Raw genomic sequence first — 22557 nt, forward strand, 5'->3', positions numbered from 1 at the left:
TACAAAAGTAAGTGATTGTCTTATTGTTTATGACTACTACAAGTTCAAAGCATAAAATTTCAATAAATGAGTTACATTTGCCTGAGGCACATTTATCAGATGGAATGGATTACCTTTTATTACTGAAATTGATTAAAAATTGAAAATAATTAAACAAACAAAAATCAAAAGATACATTGAAGTTTACTGATGCTGTAAAAATTTATACTGTAAATATTAATAAAATTGCTATAAAATAAACATTATCAAAGCAATGCAAAAGGAAAGAAAGGAAAAAGTCCGTTAAACTAAAAACTTTTAAAATCTTAAAGCTAAAACACTTACAAATTACAACATTTCAGATTACTGGGTCCACGGTTGGTAAGAATATATATAGTATTTACATATAGGGGTTAAATCAAAGTGAACCTTTGAATTTTATTTTTTTAAGTTTATTACCTTACTTAATGAAATCGTATTTGATGTAAAGAATTAGATTCAAATATTATCTGTGGAATAAGATTTAGTTGTAACTAAAAGATAGAATTTATAGATTTGAAACTGTTAATAAACAAATAGACACTTTCTCACTCAATTTACATTCATACTCACAATTAGGAAAGCTAAAACAATTCCTATCATTTTATCGTATTTTTTGTGTCAACTAATGCCTAATACACAATTTATTAAACTTTCCCATATTATAAGTTGGTCCCTACATTACCAAGACATATCCATAAATGAAATGCCTAAAAAAGAAGTCATGCGTTAATTATAAACATTTCACTGACAATGAAACGAATTCTTGATTAAAACCAAACAAGAGATTGTTTGAGCCTTGAGCACTTTACAATATTATATATATCTTTATTCTCGTAAACCAAAGTACAATGGTATAGAGACATATACAAATAAATTAACATGCATGGTATAAAATTTAAATACAAATGTAAAGTAGATAGGGACATAAAGTGGTTACCCAGGAGATTCTAGACACAGCTTGTTTAGTTCAGACGGGTTGTTGCTATTCATTAGACCCTGAAATATTAAAATATTTAGTCTGTTTACAAAATGATGCTTTAGCAGCATTTGTCTACTTTCGTCCATTGCCGAACATTCTAAAATATAATGGAACGTGTCGCCAATATCACCGGAATTACATAAAGTACAAATACGATTTGCTCTGTGAATATTTTGCCATCTACCAATTTCGATAGGAATTTTTGTGTTCAAAGTTCTAAATCTACAAAAAGAATCAGTATTTTTGTCATCTAAAATATCAAAGTAGGTTTCGAAATTTATACTATTTTTGAATGATTTATAATTTAGAGCTTTTGGAGAGTTTTGTAGAGTAGCATACCATGTTTGTCTGAACTGGTCAGTTAATCTTAATTTAACAGTATCATACAACCAGTTTTTACTTGTAAAATATTTAGTGTTCCATATATTTGATAGTCCACAATTATCAAGCACAGATTTTACATTCTTACACCAAGCTATATTTCCATTGTAACTACCAGTAACACGATTGTATAGAATAACAGGAAGTTTCTTTTCTTCTCCAGTTACAAGCTTTGTCCAATAATTAATAGTACGTAATTCAATAAAGATATCCAGTGGGAATCGACCAAGTTCCCCATATATCATGTAGTCAGGAGTGGATTTTTTAAGATTGAGCAGTAGATTACAAATTTTAAGGCGAACACACTCATACCACATCTTCTTATATCTATCTACGTTCTATAACAGAGGTGTTACCCATTCCCCAGACTTCACACCCGTACAATAAGAATGGCTTAACTACTTTGTCAAATAATTGTAGTTGACATTTTATGTTTAAATTATTTTTTTTAGAATATCCTACATAGCCGTTGTTGCTTTCTCAGCTTGTGCCTTTTTTTACTTTTGTGAAACTTCCTGTTCTTGAAAATAATACACCAAGATATGTAAATTCTTCAACAATATCTAACACAATATTAGCATATTTAAAAATAACATTCTGTAGTGGTCTACCTTTAGAAAAAATTACTATTTTGCTTTTTGAGACATTGACTTTCAATTTTTGCATTTATCACAATATTCCTTTAAAGCGTCTAATTGTTTTTGTAGATCTGCTTGTGTTTCTGACATATGAAGAGTGTCGTCTGCGTATAAAACAACAAACAGTTTTAAATACATATTTAGCTCGCTCTCTATTTGATCTGATAAAGATTTTGAACCATATATATTTTTGTTCTGAAAAAAGCTTTCCAAATCGTTTAGATAAATAGAGAAATAGAGATAAATTTTCTCCCTGTCGTACACCTACATTACATGGAAAGTAATCAGAATATTCCCATCACTGAAAATTCGTGATTTGACATTTTTATACATATCAAATATACTAGTATTATACATCTTCCCATTCACTGTATGTAAAATGAGTCTTGACCAAAGACCAGATCTCCAAACTGTATCAAATACTTTAGCAAATTCAATAAAAGCACAAAAAAGTTTTTTTTTCTTTTTTTGTCTCAGTAGTTCAAATAAAATATGCAGAGTAAATATGCTGTCTATAGTGGAATAGCCCTTTCTGAAACCAAACTGGTTTTCATTTAACAATCAATATTCTTCTTAAAAAGGACTAAGTCTTAAATTCAAGATTGACGTGAAAAGTTTACCCATACAGCTTAATATAGTTATTGATCTGTAGGTTTGAGGATCTGACTGATCACCTTTGTTTTTATAAAAAGATATAACATTACCAACAAGCCAAAGTTCAGGCACTTTTCCAGTATCAATTACAATATTGGACAGTTTTACATAGATTGGCATGAAAATCTGGGTGGTGCTCTTGATATATTCATTAATAATGAAGTCATCACCACAAGCTTTGCCATTTTTAAGGTTTTTAATGCATTTAAAAATTTCATTTTCCGTAATAGGACTGTTTAACAGTGAATTAAGTTCGTTATTCTCATCTGGAATAATTTCTTCGACCGCGTCAGAATCAGACGAATTTATTTTTTTTTTAAATTCAAAAAGTATATCAACATGAATATTATTCCTTTTTTTTTTTTACTTTATACGAGTTCAATATCTTCCAAAATTCTTTAGAATTACTATTTTTAAAACATTCATCATTTTTCTCATGGATTTTTTATGCTTATTTATAGAAATGTTCATTTGCCTCTTATTTTCACGTTCTGTATTCTTCATCTCCTCTCTTTTTAAACATGTTTTATTGTATTTATATCTTCTTTTTGCTATTCGAAAGCACCGCCTTTTTTCCCCAACATATTTGGTCAAACCAAGGTTTAATAACTTTTTTTCGACATTTCTTTTCATGTCGTTTTTAACTAAATGACCCAAACACCTTTTCGGCTGAATCCAGCATTAAACAATTTACAGATTCAACTATTTTCTTAAAATTTTCTTGAGCCAGTATACCGATATTTAACATAGTTAAATCATTATTTAATTGATCGATTTTATTTCCATCGATATTTCTCAGAAATTCGGCTTCTTTTTCACGATCCCATTTTTTGAAGCCCTTTCTTTCATGACATGCCAAATCGTTTATTAAAATGTCATCGCGTTCATTGACATTATCATTCGAGTTGAAGTTAGCTTACAGTTCAGAGAAGAATGAACATCGGAAAATAGAACAGAAAAATCAAGTACAGACATATTTACAACACATGATAACAAACTATATATATGTACATATGAAATAGTCAACCACACTAGACTGGCGACAAGTAAATAAACCTTCTTTATCGCCATCAACCATACCATTTAAAATAAACTGATTGTTATTTCTACACATTTCTAAAAGTAAATTTCCAAAGTGGTTTTTTGTCTTGTTGCAACTATTTCTAATACATGGCATATGAAATTTGTGTAGATTGTTTGAAAAATAAATATTAAAATTATCTGATGTTTCATGATTGGACTTTGTTATTTCATAGAAGTCTAAATTGGCAGCAGTTCTGCTGTTAAAATCTCATGTAAGCAAAATAGAATCATGGTTAGCTGAAAATTTTAGAAATTCTTGTTCAAGTATATTTATTCTAAGTTTGTAAGAATGATAATCACTTTCTTCATAATTAAGTACGAGCGTTATTGTCAAAATATGAGAAAGTTTGATAAATTGTGTTTCAGGCATTACGAATACTTTAGTTCTCTTAAAACTACAATTACATAGTTATAGAGGACATATATAAACATAACTATAAGGTAACAACCAATAAACAATGTATTGAGAATTAATCACATTACAGTGTTTAAATAAAAAAAAAGTCAATATTTATTACAGCGTAATTATTTATTATGTTAACAAACTGCATACATATGTACACATTAAATGTTTCCGACGTTTGGTTTTTGAACAACTTTAGACAAGAAAACGCCTAAAAATGATTCATATGTTGATATGGTAATTCAATACAAAGGCGTATGCATTTACGGTAAATCTTTACTGAGAAAATGTCCTCTAATAGAGTTAACTCTTTAAAAATCAGTTGAACGTTTTAATCGCATACTATTAGTAAAGAGAAATAAGCTTCTCAATGATCAAATTTAGTGTTTGTCAAACTGCTATATCATATATCCAGTGAAATTATTCCTGTAAATTGTGTTCAAATTTCTTAAAATTTTAATATTTTTGTCAACAAGTCGAAGTAAATATTTTTATGAAAATTAAAAAAGCCAAATCTATTTGAGTCAAAGTTTTGGATACTCCTTAACTATGGAGATTGCTTACCTAACTCACAACCAAAAGATGACGGGCTCCATTATCGATAGGTATAGATAATGAAGTTGTTCCTTGCAAAACAATTTTACACAAGCTTATACAAATGTTGAAGTATGCTGTTAATTAAAAAATGAAGGATTCATCAAATTTTTTTGTGAATTTTCTTTTTGTTTACTAGTTGAATTGAGTTTGAATTGGAAAAATAAAGATGCGTTCTTTAAATTGGAAAAATAAAGATGCGATCTTTAAGCGTCAGATGGAGAATGAATAAACAGAGCTATTGATAATTACTATACTTTTGCAAATATAATACAGAATTATGATTACGTATTTCCACAGTACTTGAAGTCAGGTTTTGAATGCTGATAACTGACTTAATTAAGGACTTTATTGTTAAATAGTTTGTTACATTCGCTGCACTTACACGTACGGTCTTCGTTATTTGTTCGCATTCAATGTCTATGTCAGAATAATATGTTTGTAATTTGGGTTATTTACTTTTGGTGCACTTTACAAAAATAAATAATAACTCTGTTAAGATAATACAAAATTCCCTTTTCTAAATTAGGACTATACCGTCGCGAACTGTTCGAACGTAACTTTTATTCCAGTTGTACATTCATTTTTTTTAATACGAAAATTTCATTATATCCATACAGCAAGTTATAATTAACATTTGAAATGACTGTGATTTGCAATATTATAAAAGAGAGGCGAAAGATATCGAAAGGTATATTCAAACTCATAAGATATAGAAAACTAAAGACCGAGCAACGCGAACCCCCACAAAAACCGAGGGTGATCTCAGGTGCTCCGAAAGTATAAGCAGATCCTGCTCCACATGTATAACGGTTGCAATGAAATACCGTAAAAAAAAAAGGTTTTTCCATTCTGATTAGAATTCTGAAGTTGCGAGATGCACTTACCATACAATGTTCAATACTCCATTAATATATGAATTTTTGGTCGAATTCACGATCAAGGAATGACGGGATTGCAATGTTGACAAAATGTCATGAACTTTTCAATCTTTGATGTCACAATAAACGTTAAACTATATTAATTATCAGGCGATGTGAAATCAACTCTATATTTCAGTTTTATGTTGATATAAGCACTTGTTGTTTGACAAATAAGCAAACATAGGACACTAATGTTTGTATTAAAATTATGAAACGCGACATTTAAATGTAATAGTCGTGTTATGTAGATAGCGAAGATGTTTGAACATATTCACAATAAACCAAAAAGAAATCATGTTTTATTATGGGAAAGCGTTCTGTTTTGGATGTTCTGAGACGTAATTTAGAAGCCCACTGAGATTTTACAACGTCATTAATGTGAACAAAAGTTGACATTCTGTATTGATCCATTCTAGTTTGAAGTGTTATTTTCATCAGTTCATTTTAAAACTTCATTGCGATTTCTAAATTTTCATAATATGTTTAATCAAGTTGTTACCATTTTTGTATTAATCATTTAGAAATGAATCCATTTACAGCACTATTAGTGCTTGGATTCTGGCATCATTGAGATTATAAATTCTTATTATAAATTCTCTGTTTTAAACTGTGGCTATAACACCCTCAGTCAAAGTTTATATAAGTCGATGTTAGCTCTTGTGTTTAAATGCTCTACGGTTTTGGTGCTCCATAATGTGTATAGTTGTGGTGCACCTAAATTTGTATAGTTTTGGTGCTCATAAATTTTTATAAATAGTCTCGTGATCATACTTATTAACAAAAACGTGTCCTCGCTCTTATATCGACAACACACGTTTAAACTGTCATTTATAGAAATAGCTAGGTTTCATATAGAATAAAAAATCTTACCAGTAGATATATATTATAGAATTCCAAGTTTCAATTTCTATAAGCGATATTTCACTCAATAATCCTAAACTATAATTGATATTAGGTTAAGGGTAAAATAACACCGTTCTTCGTAATCGGATTTAAATCAAATGGCAGAGGGTACTAAAGTAAATCAGGAGAATTATTTACTTTCAACGCTTTGTTTGCTAATGTTTAATTCTAACACTAAGATTTGTTTTATTGATCTATTTGGTTATATCTTTAACTCAATTATGATCGTTTGCCTTTACGATATATTCGTACTTTTAATTGGAACTTGGTGCGATCTTTAAACGTAAGACGGAGAATGAGTAAACATGACTATTAATAAGATAATATACTATGGCAAACATAATATTTCATGGTGATTTATATTAAAACCGAATGTGTCCTGTAACTACCGTTTGGAATGTTGGGTCCTCAATGCTCTTCAAATTCGTACTTAATTTAGCCTTTTAACTTTTAAATTAGAGTGTCACTGGTGAGTCTTTTGTAGACGAAACATTCGTCTGGCGTACAATATTATTAACTAGTAAATTTGATGGGTTTTTTTACTTAAAAAATATTTGGATCTACGCTTACCATTCTTTTATATAGAAGAATTTTGTTAATGATTTCTTGCTATGGTTTACATGCCAACATTTTAAGTACGGTGGCGCCACAATCCTTGTTTTGACTCAGTTCACGATTAATTGAATGAATGAGTTTATTTGCAAAAAGCATATATATGCTACAACAATCAAAACATATATTACATATAAGACACAATGATAAACAGGAGAAAACAATACACATGAAACAATGTTAAGTAGTATTATTATACTTCATGTCAAAATGCCAGATTTTGATTGGTTAATACGAGGGAGACAATTTACTCTATCCCATGGCAAATGCTCTATTACACTTCACGGAGACGCTTGCTCAAGTGTGCGCTTTAATAAATACGGATGATTGTTATGTACAAGACAACATAGTTTATTACTTTGAATTTGAAATTTAGTAGACAGTAATAACAGAACATTCAGTAAAATAAATTAAATAACACATATCTGAGAGGGTGATAGAGCAGATGGTTACCCCTCGAAAAGACATTGTCAACCTTGGCTTCGCCTCAGTTGACAATGTTTTCTCGGGGTTACAATCTGCTCTATCACCCTCTCAGCTATGTGTTATTTATATAATATGACATCTTATTTTCCATGCTGCCTTTAAATAATTACATAGCTTTATAGTCAGAGTTTTATTGACAGCCTTTCTAATTGATTTAATTTATAAATATTTAGCCAAGAACAGTAGTATTTTGGTAAATAATGTGACCTTACAGGTCTGTATACAGGACAAACTAGCACAAAATGATATTCGTTTTCAACAACGTTCATATTACAGCAACGACATAATCGTAATTCTCTTGGAGTATTGGTATATTAACCAACTTCGATATATAATTGAAGTTTCCCACTGTGTAGTTTTGTAAGTAATCGAACATCACAAAAGAAATTAAAATATTTTTCAAAATAAAAATCTGTCTTGATTCTTCTACACATACAAAGTTTTTCACAATCGTATAACGATGCTGACCACTCTTGTGAAACTTGATCAGTAATACGTTTTTTAACAATATCAAAAACTGCATTTGTTACCAGTGGCGTAGCACCAGTAGCATTGTAAGCATGTGCTTACAAACAATTTAAAAAAAAAAAAAAAATCAATAAGAAATTTACTATAACCGTTCAGCTTCTTGCGGGCTGCCGCCCCCTAGACCCCCTACTTACAATTTCTTTTCCAGTTGCAGGTTACATCCTGTGAAATCATAACAAAGTTGAGGCCAAGATTAGGTAATAAATCCCGTACACAAGAAACCCAATTAGTTTTAACCTTATTACCATCTTTATACAGAAGCATGTAAACATCGTAAACACTATTTTAAAATTCTAATACTACTTGAAATGTACATAGACAATTGCCCAAGTTCATCACAACGAAAAGGTACATTTTTACCGACTTTTACAAGAAATCTACAAACAACGGTAATTAATTAATTCAATATCACGAGCACGATGAAAGAACCATATGTCTGATGCATAAAATCTACAAAAACGGATATCAATTAATTCAATATCACGAGCACGATGAAAGCCCAATATGTCTGATGCATAACTAAAAACGGAACCAACCATACTGTCAAATAAAATACAATATTGATCAGTCGATATGTAAACATTTTTAAGAGTATTCATTAGTGATGATAAGGCCTTGGATCCTTGCTGGGCCAGACGTTTCTCTGTTATACTTGTATAACATAAAACCATAAAATAATTAATAAAAAAAAGGACAATTGCTTTGACCTGTGGATACTCGTACAAAAGCATGATTTGGGTTCCTTCACTCCAAGTAATGTGTATTCTTAACTTATCAATGCGACTATGTATCTATATCTGCTTGGGATAAAAAGAGAGGCGAAAAAATACAAAAGGGATAGTCAAACTCATAAGTCGAAAACAAACCGATAATGCCATGACAAAAAAATGAAAAACGACCAAATGATTAACGAGGGGCGTAAAAGGGGGTATCTGCACGGAAGAACGCGAAATAAAATTGCCATTTCACGATGAACGAACAATTAAAAATCTCTTGTACGTTGATCTTTTTACCGATTTCACGAAACACGGTGAATAACGAACCTTTTTCACGGCTGCATAAGAAATAAAAATGACAAAACACGTTGCACGAAAATAACCCTTTACCACCCTCATTAACAGCAATACACAAAACACAACATAGAAAACTAAAGACTGAGCAACACGAGCCACACCAAAAAGTTCAAGTGCTCCGAAAGGGTAAGCAGATCCTTCTCTACATGTGGCATACAATGATTGATAATTAATGCGGAATCGTCAACATTTTATTGTTTCTGAATATAACCCAAACATCTTACCAGAATTCTTAGAAAAAGAGTCAACAACTGTTTTTCAACTGTTTCAAGAAGCCAAATTTTGTCAAATTCATGTTGTAGTATTTCTAATGTTATTTCATTTTCAATCTTTATTAGATTTTATTATAGTATTTTGTCCAAAATTTGACTCCGGTAACGGTCCTTCGCCAATTGGGTACTGGACACAGTTTTTCAACCCTTTTCATAAAAATTAAGAGATAATTTAAGTTAGTGACTTATTTGGAATGTTTATTTTAACCTCAGACTCAGTTTATCTCGGTTTAGTTGGTTTTTCCAGGCCGGCGGCACTGACAAAGATCATGGATATTTTTTTTTCATAAATTTTTAAAGCTTATATATGTTCATCATTTATTAATTTTGATGGTTGTATTACACTTTTTATTATTTTTTAAAAAAAATAAGGAGGTATGATTGCCATTGAGACAACTGTCCGACATAGTCCAAATGAAGTCTTTTTATTCGTAATAAATCTGGTGTTATCTAGTTTCTGTTAATTGTTATATCATATTATTGAGTTTTATTTGAAAAGTGTCAATAAGATCTACAATGAATTCTCTCCATATATGTAATACACATTCCATTCATAGAATGTATTTGCAGGTATTCGTAGGCATAGGAAGAAATTCATAAACATTTATAAGCTGAAAAGATAAAAATCTGTACGAATTAACACGTATTTATCGTACAATCTTCGCTTCGCAAACATTCGAAACTAAATTCATTACACCCTTATATATAAAGGTAAGAAGATGTGTATGATTGCCAATGAGACAACTCTCCACCAGAAACCAAATGACGTAGAAGTTAGCAACTAAAGGTCACCGTACGGCTTTGTACAATGAGCAAAACACATACCGCATAGCAAGCTATACAAAGCCCCGAAATAACAAATATAAAACAATACAAACGAGAAAAATAACGGCCTGATTTATGTACAAAACAATAAATGATAAACTGAAATAAAAGACAAACACTGAATCACTATGTGTGTGCAGGCTCCTGACTTGGGAAATGCACAAATAGAATGTGGCGGGGCTAACATGTTTGCGGACGCTCAACCCTCCCTTAACCTTGGACAGTGGTGTTACAGCAAAACATAAAACCAAACTATAAAAATCAGTGTAAAAGGCCCTAATTCATCAGATCGATACAAAGCACAAAAACATCAAACAAAAAACACTAAAGACACAAAGTACACTTCTGAGAGTATTCGCTGTTACTGAAACGCTGGAGAGAAATATTTCATTTTCAATATGGTATATATCTGTGGGTCTAGGAGACTCAAAGAGTATTTTAAAACTCGTTCAAAATGTATTAATGATGACAAGGAAAAGCATGGCTGTTTTAAGTGATATAATGGATCAAATGATCGGAATTTATTACTTCATATGAAAAAACTGAACAAATTTTTGCTACTATATTCAAAATAAAATTTTCGACATATTAGTTATGAATTATGTATATATTTACCTCTTTTTCTTTAAAATGAATGCGCGCACAAATATAATTAATATTACGCTAAAAAAAACTCATCAAAGATACCAGAGTTATTATTATGGTACGCCAGACGGCGGTTCACCTACATACAGCTCATTAACGGCATTGGAATCTACACAGATAAAAGCTTTAATCAAAAGCGTAGTTGACAAGAACTCCAGACAAAAAAAATAAATATGGCTAAGGTCATCAGTATGTCTTGGGGGCAGAAAATCTTTATTCATTTAATAATTTATCATTCAGTTAAACAGTAAATAAACAGATAAAAATCGTATCAATGATTTTTCATTGACCTATTTTCTTGCCCGTTTAAATATGTCAATAGTCTTTTAACCGCAAGTGTTTACTTGTTTTACATAAATTTGTTAATTGAACTCTTTCTTAAAATATGTTTTATTGTATTGTATTGTATCGCATTGTGTTGTATTTAATTGTATTGTTTGTTTGTATTGCTTTGACCCTTATGGGTGTAATTTTGCAATAAAGATTATTATTAATAAAAAATTCAATTATAAAATTTAATTATTTTCTAATTGGGTAATCTATCTTTGTTGCGCAAGTTGGTGCAGTAATCATTTTATCCCATAACCTCTAGTATTTACTGTATAAAACTGATATAAAAAATACTTTAATAAAAGAGAGAATACAAAAAGGAAAAATAAAAAATCGTTAATCTGATAAAAACAGACAACAACATAATTAAAAAGAAAAACGACGAAAAGACAAACAAAAATAACACTGTATTACATAGAAAACTAAAGATTGAGCAATAATAACCCCATTAAGAACCGGAGTTGAAGTCATGTGCTCTGGGAAGGTAGGCAGTTCCTGTTCAACTAGTCGCGCCCGTCGTGATGCTTGTGAAAGTAGAATTTGGCGGTGACAAGTCGCATACGGTAATGTCATAATCGAGGAAATTGTAATAGACATTCAGACCAGATCAGACCAATATACCATTATACTTATAAACTATGCAAAAACAAAATAACACATTTTACAACATTTACTCGACTTAGTTCTGTTGAACTTGTCGCTGCCGTGTGAATGAAAAGAATAAAATCTACCACATTTATATTCTACATTCATGTGGACAACATACAATATAAGAAGATAGGAAAAGAGAGGCGGCAGATACCTCCCGAGTCGAAAACGAATTGAAAATGTCATCGCAAAAAACTAAAATTTACCAATAGACAACAAAGTCTACAAAACACAAAATAGAAAACTAAAGACTGAGCAACATGAACCCCGCCAAAACCGGAGTGGTCTCAGGTCCTCCGGGTGGATAAGCAGATCCTGCTCCACATTTGGCGCCCGACGTGAAAATAGACAAACAGTTGCTTGATTATGTACATTTTAGAGTCAAGTCTTTTAAATTTTTATTCTAGAATCTTTTAAACTCTGTCATTAGGGATAAATGACCCCCCCCCCCCAAAAAAAAACAAAACAAAAAAAAACAAAACCATTGAATAAAATAAATTAAAATAAATGGGGATGATGCCCCCGCTTGCATTATAAAGGGACATAACTCAAGAACTGTAAAAGTGACGTTACTAAAATTTGTACTTGATCTGAGTTTTGTGGTAATTAGCATTGTTTATAAGTTTCATAACATTTAGTTGAGGCAAACTTAAGTTAGAGAACGGAAACGAAAAATTAAGCAATTTTTCCATTTGTAAAGGGGCTATCTTTAGAACAGTAACAGTGAAGCCACCAAAATTCAAACTTGATCTGTGTTTTGTGGTAATACGCATTGTGTATAGGTTTCCTTTCATATAGTTGAGGCATACTAAAGTTAGAGAACGGAAACCAATTTTGGGACGTACGGATGTACGTACGGAAGGACGGACGGACGGACGGATGTACAGATGGACAAGGGTAAAACTTAATGCCCCCTCCGCCACGGCGGGGGCATAAAAATAACACTGAAACTTATTTCAGAGCTCACGATACCTAAAATTAGACAAAGTATCTATAACATCTTTATGCATAAACTTCATGATACAGGTGTACTAGAGGACATAACGAGACAGGAAAGGTCGACAAAACATAAACGAATAGTCTGGTATAACTGACGTTTGGTATTATGGAAGTATTTCACCACTTTCTATAAGAACATTGACAATTTCTTTTGCACTTGGACTTTACATAAGAAAGCAGACCAGTACATTTATTCATACTTGAATTATTTACATAAAATTATGGTATATACTTTGACCTAAAAGCAGAAATATCAGCATTTTTACAGGTAAACAATACATGAAACTCATCACCTATTCCCTCATTACATAGAATACATAATCTATTTTCTCGCGGAGTCCCTACCAATTTCTCAGTCTCACTAGGTAACTTCAAGTTCGAGCATCGAAGTTTAAAAATATAATATCTGTTCCAGGGTAATAATATCGAGCTCCGCGAATAACAACACCCCTTTTTATTCCTAATTATTTCATTTTTTTAACAAAATAAACTTTTTATTAAGGTTAGTGAACTGTGCATGATCATTAATATAAAACTAGTATATTGATTTGAAAATTCGTCTTATTCATGATTCGAAATTTGGTACTTCTACTCATTCTCTGTAAATGATTGTAATAAATTTTCTATACATTTTAGAAAGAGCACCTTGTCGAGCCTAAGCTTTGGACGTCCAACCCATTATTACAAAACTAAACCTTCACGGTACATCAACAGAAAATAAAAATAAAAATCTAAGCAGAAATCAAAATGTCAAAACGTGACGTTATTATACCGTCCTGTTTTCAATCGGTTAAACTCGGGTGACTCCGCTTCTCTCCATTTATCATAGATAGATGTACGGAATCAGCCGAGTTGTGACGAATGGTCCTGTTTTCTGAAGTTTTGTCTATATTTGGCCCGATAGATGACATATGACAGTTAACTATAGGAAAACACCTTTCCGTTAAGTTACAGAACATGTAAAATAATAAAAAGAAATATACAGATGATGACACAGTGTAATGTCGTTCTAACATGAAATTAAAGTAACTATGAAAAAGAGATACTCAAAAGCATCATCAGCCTAATTTTCAAATATGTCCAGTTTAAATAAAAAAAAAGTATTAATACTACGTGTTAAATCCAAATAATAGATATACTTTAAACTGACTGTATTGTATACAAATGAAAGTGCCACGAGAATCACGTGATTGTTAAATGTGTGTTAGTTCCTGTTTTCGTACATGTAATGTTTTTCATAATTGTATTATAATAACTGTATAGATATTTCGTTTATTCATGTATGTATGTATATTATCCTCTAGTACACTGTTGTGTCTGAGGATAATAAAGCTTTGAATCTTGAATCTTGAATAATTATACATAATGATGTTCAATATTTTCATTTAAGATCCTGAGCCCGAAACCTCAAATTGAAAGCGGAGTTCATGATGCCTGCTTTTCTATAATTTGTTATTTTTTATCATTTTTCGGTCTGATCGTTAGACTCTTACCTATGTTATAAACAATCTGAATTCTTCCAAGAAATGATATCCCGAATCACATACAAAAGGAAGAAATTTATGAACGAGGAAGGAGTTACAAATAAACCCCGTGATAATTTTTTTTATTTTGATATTGTTAGTGAAATAAATAAAACGGAAATCGTCATTCACCAGACAATATAGAAATTTTATACGGAAATTGTTCCTTCATCAGGCAATATGTATTACGGAAATAGATCCTTCATGGGGCACATTCGTGGAAGGAAATCTTACTCTTAATACAAAACATGAAAATTTCAACTTTCCAAAAATGTGTGACTGCTTTTATTATTATCCATTATCCTTTATTTCAAACCTTATTGAAAATCTACTGATTATATTCATTATTTTTTTATGAAAAAAATCGGATGAAAAATAATAGTTCTTATCAATACTTAATTCTTTCGAGATCTTGCAAAAAGCAAAAAAATGAACATTTACAGATAGTGTTCAATTTTTCTGTCTGGCAATTAAAACCATAATTTGTTTTAAAACGAGAACGAACGAGAACATTCGTCAAAAGAAAGATGTCCGAACGGACGAACGGAAAAAACTAAACAAAAATAGTCCAATTAAAAAAAATCCAGTATTAAAATACTAGTATATGAATAAATGTAATTAAACCTCCTTACCTATGTAATAGTATTTATTCACTTATCACATAGTTCTGTTACGTGTCTACTATGTTGTATCCTGATAAAAATGAAGTCATTTGATAGCGAAACCACATCCGTTTTGTAGATTAAAAGTGACAAATTCAATACCGATATCAATTTCTAAATACTGTTACTGTGGTTTCAATGCTATTTCGATTATTCTTGCACTTCGTGGTATAGTAGTCTGGGCAAAGGGATGACAAAAAAGTTGTACAGAATAAGGTGGTGAGATTCATCCTAGGTCTGGGTCCAAGGACTAGAATTACATGTGATATTTCAGATAAAGTTAATATGCTATGTGTAAAAGATAGAGTTAGTCAACTTAGATTAAACCATGTATTCAATATATATCATGGACATGCTCCAGAGTATTTATGCATGTGAACATTTTGACTTGAATAATCATAATACCAGAAGTGCTGCACATAATAATTATTTTGTACCAAATGTTAAAAACTGTAATAAAAACAGCTTTGTCTATAATGCTATACAAGACTGGGACAATCTACCAGCCAACATAAAAAATATATCAAATAGATCTGCTTTTAAGACTGCAGTTAAAGAACAATTAAAAATAACCGGAAGAAATATAGAAACTGGAGATTTTTTATATGTTTTTTAAGAAACAATTGATCTTTCTTTTTTTTTGGTGAAAGTCAAATTTTAACATATAATTTGAAATGTTATTCTTATATATTTTCAAACAAGGGACCCCATTGTAAATAAGCTATACTATGTAAGCTTTTATGGGATACCTCAGGCTTCTTTCTAAGCACTGTTTTTAAAATATATTATGATACTATTTTAAAAGTATATATATATATATATATATATTATTTGTCTTGTTTTGTCTTGTGAATTTATATATATGTGCTTGAATTTGCCTGAATAAAACTATACTATACTATACCTTCTGAACTAGCACTTTAAAATTTAAATCTGGCTCAGCGTGTCGGTTAGTACACATTAAGCAAGGGTTATATTCATATTACATTAACATGTTCTCGACGTTTTCAAATTTTAGATTATTTACTAACTTTGAGCCTTACGGCTCATCAGTGTATTAAAATACAGTATATATACATATGGCATATTACAAAGAGAACAACTCGGACCAATCTTAAGACAACTCGGACCACTCTTGTAGACAACTCGGACCACTTTTAAAGACAATTCGGACCAGTTAAAAAGACAATTTGGACCACGTCTGGTGGCAACACAGAAATGTTTGAAAGAGGGTCGATATGGAGGTACCTTCACGACGAATAACAACGTTAAAAATCTTGCCACTGAATAACGTTAACGGTATTTTTGTTTCCTGTTTTGACGTTACCGATACATATTGGAGCGAGACGATAAAAATAACATTGTGAAATAGTTTCGATGTAACCATTTGAAAAAGATACAGTGAAAGATAGTACCAAACCGCCCTTTAGGTCCTAATAATAGGCACACATAAGGTAATCACAGAGAACAATGTTACATCTCATATAGAAACAGTAGAGAGGTGTGTTCATCAGCTGGGTCATCTCATTTAAACATAAAAATATTATGCAATTAACCAACCTCTTTTTGATGAGATTTTTAACTTTTAAGGTCGCGCTTAACTCATGTAATAACATTCTGGATTAATGACGCGATTTTATCACATGAAAGTACATAATTTAACTTTGCTGTAAAGAATACAGTCGACAAAGGAGGATGGAAAAAGGTTTGATAAGAGCAATTAAAATAGTTGTCTCTGTAATTGCAAAATAGTCCTATTTGATATTTTTTTGTTTATTTCAACTGACTTATTGACAAAGTAAAACGGAAAATATTAAGACAGTTTTTTTCATTTAATTCTCACATTATATTCTGATCAACACAGATTTTTGATATACATGTAGTAAAAAACGCGTTGGTGATTTTTTTTTAATATCAGCTAATGAAATATATATATATATAAACTCGTTATAAATGATGTGTCATGGGTTTGATTGAGATTCGGTTCCAATTGATATCCATGTTCATTCAAATATATATACAAGGAATGAGGATTTAGGTCAAGAATGATTTAATATAAATTTATTTGATGACTACTCTATTGCTAAAGAAATAAAAAAATGGCTTGACTCACATTAAATCTAAAATTGGGTTCACAGACATCCGTGTACTTTAAAAGACTACAACCTAACGGATTAAGGTAGCTAAGGTGTCTAAAAGCTCGACGATAAATTTTTCTTAAACTTCTGTAAAAGACTTCAGGGTCTATGTATTTTCAAATTTCAATACCATTGAAAAACTGGGGGTCACTGACCTTGTTTTTTCGTTAGAATACATTGAAGTTAACGAAGTCACAGTTATTTTATGTGGGTTATGTAAGGGAAACTTAATTCTATTTTGGGAAACATTAAACTATAGAATCTTTTCATAAATTCTTCCAAAATATCAAATAAAAATAGGGGGTCACGGGCCTTGTTTTCTTGAAAAATAAAAAAATCACAAATTGTCCTAGCAACTTCAATATAATTATCTGCCTTTGATTTTAAAAGGATTTTTTCTTAAAACTTTAATTGCTCAGAAAAAGACACCAGATCATCCTTTCATAGAATTTTTAACAGAAGTTTAAGAAAACTCTATCGTCGAACATGTAGACACCCTTTATACAAGGTTCTGGATGGGTTACAAAAAAAAAAGAATAATGGTCAAATAAATCAAAGTACTGAAGTACTGAACATCGGATGACCGCAAGTTCTGGTGCTTGTCTCAGAAAAAAAATCACATCTCTATACCTGAAATGTTGCACAGATATATTTTTTTCTGAGACAAGTTCCTGTGTGGATGATGAATTAATGACATGGAATTCAATATCATTCTATTCTACTATTCTAATGATAGTGCAGTGCAAGTGCATGGTGGACACTCTTCTGTAATAATTCGTTTTTCTAATAGATTGGATTTGAGTAGCTTTCATATTTTCCCGCGTTTGTTGCAAAACGTTCTTGAGATATTCTTCCGCGTGCGTTAACACAAATTTTCGATATTCTTGATTTGTTATTGATATATATATTTCTCACGACAAAACATTTGCATATCATTTATCTATGTTCTTAAAAATTATGTTCATGAATATTAATTGATGAAATTAATATATAACAAGCGATAAGGAATGTTATTTTGCACTCGATAATATCCGCGTATTCATACGAAATACGTTCGGTTATCAGTCAAAAACGCAAGTCACGTGGGTAGAAATGACTGCGGCAACACAACACCGGAATGCCCTCACGGTCATTCGCTGTAAAAATCAGAAATAGATAAAGATAGTCAAATGAAGTAAAGAACAGAGAGTAATAGGGTGCTTAAGTATAAAGAATATCGGGCAAAATAAAATAAAGAGAAAAATGGTCTAAAAATAAAGAATATAGAAATACAGATTCTATTTTAATTTTTAAGATTGCTCCTAATTCGTGGGCAGCAATACGAGAAGGTTTGGGTTGTCATTTCATTAATTTTTCATTTTTTAGGTTCCCCCACCATATTATATATAAAAAAATAGGAAGATGTGGTATGATTGCGAATTAGACAACTCTCCACCAGAGACCAAATGACATAGAAGTTAACAACTATAGGTCACCGTACGGACTTCAACAATAAGCAAAACCCATACCGCATGTAGTCAGCTATAAAACGCCCCGAAATGACAAAGGTAAAACAATTCAAACGAGAAAACTAACGGACTTGAGTATTTTTTATTCTTCAAACCCCATTCATACCCTCTTATGAACCCTACCAAAAATCGGGTTGAACTACATACGTCCTCATTTTAAGAAAATTCCGTTCCAAAATAACATTATTATGTGTTTACTTTGTTATCTAAGTCCTTCATGTTTCGATTATAAGTTAACACAGTTATATACATGTATATATAACAACCAATGTATAATCAACATAGCATATCAAAAAGGATGACTTTCCCAAAGTATTTATTTCACGCGTAGGGTTATCAGTGATAACTTCTTTACTTTTGTATACTTTTGTATACCTTTGTACGTTAGTTTATGATAGTTGATAACCGATTAACTCCAAATGTGTGTCAAATATGTAGGGTTAATTTCTCGATGGGTTTTTATACCTTTTCAATCATTTTTCTGAACCAGGTTATTTTCACAAAGATTAATCTTGAATCTTTACTAACTTTCAAAGTATCGAGTCTTAAGTGTGCTCTTTGTTTTTTTTTCATATTTCGAACCATGTCGTTATACTGTAAATTCAGAAAATTTTGTCGTATATATGGTGATTATTGCACAATGGACAACAATACGAGTTATATTTTTTGCGAAATCTATTCCGTCGCAATTTTCGCAAAAATAAAAACATCGGAAACATTTCAGTCATTCATAGCTGGGACATAATATGATAGTCCCAGTTCATAGTAGGCACTGGTCACGATTACGTTGAAACGTAACAATAACACAAATTTTATTGTTACGTTGTCCAGTTTAGTAGTACCAAAGGCGAAGAATATATCGATGTTTAGAAGAAAAGTATTCACTTCTACGTATTCAACTGCACACCTACCCTTATCAATGTCATTATACTTTGAAAAATGGACAAAGTTATTCCCATTACCAAATTTTCTTTGAGTGAAAAATAAAAACTTACGATGCGTTTGAATACAAAAAAAAAAAAAAAAAAAAAGATTCAAATTTTATACAGTTTTATAAATGTAGTTCGCGAATAATTGATACATCAAAAGCAAAGTTTGAAAGCAGTGTTCTAAAATATTGTGAACTTGTGTATGTATGTATGCATCCATGGAGGACGTAGTTTCGTTTCAAAATCAGATTGAGTACGTCCAAACCAAAGCTAGTTTTTTTCTTCCTATATAGATAGCAATTGGGCATAAAATCAATACGAATGGTATAACTTCAAAAAAGGGAATTGCAGAGTGGAACTGTTAAGTCTGCAAAACCAACGTGCACGCTACCAAAATTGCGTCGGACTAAAACATGCACCCAAAAGCACATATTAGGTGTACAGAAGCTGCCGTTGTAAATAATCTGTATGCGATATTGTATAATTGAATTGTTTACGAATAAAAGTTTTCAAGTTGTATTTTAAAATATTACATACATTTGACATACTATATATATTACTATTCCCAGTATATATTGAAATGCAATTTAATGTAAAAACAACACAACGTCACCGTAGACACAAATATTATTATTACGTTCGTAATTAATCGGTTCCTAACCCAACCTAGCATTCCGGCAATTAGTGTCCAATGTAACAATAACTTTTTTTTGTTATTGTTACGTTTTCAGCGTTATCTTAAACAGTCTTAATAGTAACTGTTTGTGTACGTAGTGATCAAAATTACAATTTTTGTAGATTCAGTTGTTTTGAGCAATTTTCTCGGAATAAATTTGAATTACAGTCCCACCCAAAAATACAAACTTGTCCCGAAAGTATGGTACTACTATTTGATTTTTATGGGGGGGTCTAGGGTTAAATTTAAAAAAAAAAGGCAGGACAGGAGTTTTGAGTAAAAAAAAAGCAGGATGAGCAACTTTGCAAAAAAAAAGGCAGGATGACAATTTTTATGTAAAAGAAGTCAGGATAAACTAATAAAAAAAAGGCAGGACCGAATAGAGTAAAAAATAAAAAGGCACAACAGAGATTTAAAAAAAAAAGCAGGACAAAATTTTCATCCTAGCCCCCCATAAAAATCAAATTGTAGCTCCCTAAGTCAATGTTTGTACGAAATGAGATGTGGTGTATACGACAATAAGACAGCCATCACAGACGTTACAAAAAAAATTAAAATGTTACATATTACAAAACATATGATCACATATGAGTTAATAGAAATAAGAAGATGTGGTATGAGTGCCAATGAAACAACTCTCAATCCAAGTCACAATGTGTAAAAAGTAAACAATTATAGGTCAAAGTACGGCCTTCAACACGGAGCCTTGGCTCACACCGAACAGCGAGCTATAAAGGGCCCCAAAATGACTAGTGTAAAACAATTCAAACAGGAAAACCAACGGACTAATCTATATAAAAAACGAGAAACGAGAAACACTTATGAACCACATCAACAAACGACAACCACTGAATAACAGGCTCCTGACTAAGGACAGGTGCATAAAAAGTATATTATTATAACTTTTTTTTATATTCAATCTCACAAGGTTTCATCATCTTTCCGATAATAAATGTGTTATTTAAATTTCAAAACTCACATCAGGTGTGCACTTTCTAAACAGCAAGCATTGACACTTTTTGATAGTGATTAAAAGTCAAAGAGGTACAACTCTCCTATCATAGTCAAATAAGATTTGTCAGATGTTTATTTTGCATTAATCTCCAATGATCGAATGACTTCAACTAAGGGAGCTACCATTTGATTTTTATGGGGGGGGGGGGGGGGGGGGGGGGGGGGGGGGGGGGGGGGGGGGGGCTAGGATGAAATTTGAAAAAAAGGCAGGACAGGAGTTTGAGTTAAAAAAAAAGTCAGGATGAGCAGCTTGAACAGTGAGGTGCTAAAATATAAAGAATGGAGAACAATGAGGTGCTAAAATATAAAGAATAGAGAATAATAGGCAAAAAGTATAAAGAATAGAGAGAAATGGTCTAAATATCAAAGAATACAAAAATGAAACCCCCATCCAGACCCTCACATATTGTACAAAGAAGTAGAATAAGTTGAGCAAACATATCTAACTTTTATTCTGCCCTTTTTTGCTATTTTCTTAACATCTTTTTTTTCCTTTTCCCATGTAGACATTTAATGATAATGTCAATTTCAAATACTTGCTTGGATCAAATTAACTTTAGTGGCCTCGGTGGCCGAGTGGTCTAAGTAGTTACTACTGTAATCACTAGCCAGTCAACACTGAGGTTGTGAGTTCGAACTCCGCTCGTGCGGGTGCACTCGACTCCAATCTTAATTGACTAGGATTGTCAGTTTTCCTATCGAAGGTCGGTGTTTTTCTCAGTGCACTCCGGCTTCCTCCACCATTAAAAACTGGCCGCCACAAAATAGCCCAAAAGCGGTGCTTAAAAGTGGCGTTAAAACACCAAAAATCAAAATCAAAACAAATGAACTTTTGACAGCTTGCTAGATGCGCAGCAGGTAAGGATTTATATAGTAAGATATAATTTAATTTTGGATGTAACACGTCTTATGATTGGCTGAAAGTTTTCTATCAGCTCAGACATAATTTTGTCATGTGACCGTGACGTCATAAACGTTTTTTTCATGATTTACTCCTTAAAATGGAGTTATGAATTAAATTATAAGGATTGACTGCAATATTTTTTCTGTGTATTTGAAATAACATCAAAAATGTGGTGCACTTTTTAAATAACACACTACACGGTTTAT

At 31.4% G+C, this 22557-nt stretch overlaps 1 protein-coding gene across 2 annotated transcripts in view; it reads right to left on the reverse strand.

Moving 5' to 3' along the window:
- LOC127718210 (alpha-1,6-mannosyl-glycoprotein 4-beta-N-acetylglucosaminyltransferase-like) overlaps positions 1–14574 on the reverse strand; it is a 100987-nt gene extending 86413 nt beyond the window's left edge. For both annotated transcript variants that reach the window (XM_052224184.1, XM_052224183.1), the window contains exon 1: positions 14491–14574. The gene's annotated coding sequence lies outside the window, so the exon portion shown is untranslated. The remainder of the gene's footprint in view (positions 1–14490) is intronic.
- Between the last annotated feature and the right edge of the window lie 7983 nt (positions 14575–22557).

This window comes from Mytilus californianus, unplaced genomic scaffold, assembly GCF_021869535.1.
Source record: "Mytilus californianus isolate M0D057914Y unplaced genomic scaffold, xbMytCali1.0.p SCAF_10, whole genome shotgun sequence".
NCBI classification, from domain to species: domain Eukaryota; kingdom Metazoa; phylum Mollusca; class Bivalvia; order Mytilida; family Mytilidae; genus Mytilus; species Mytilus californianus.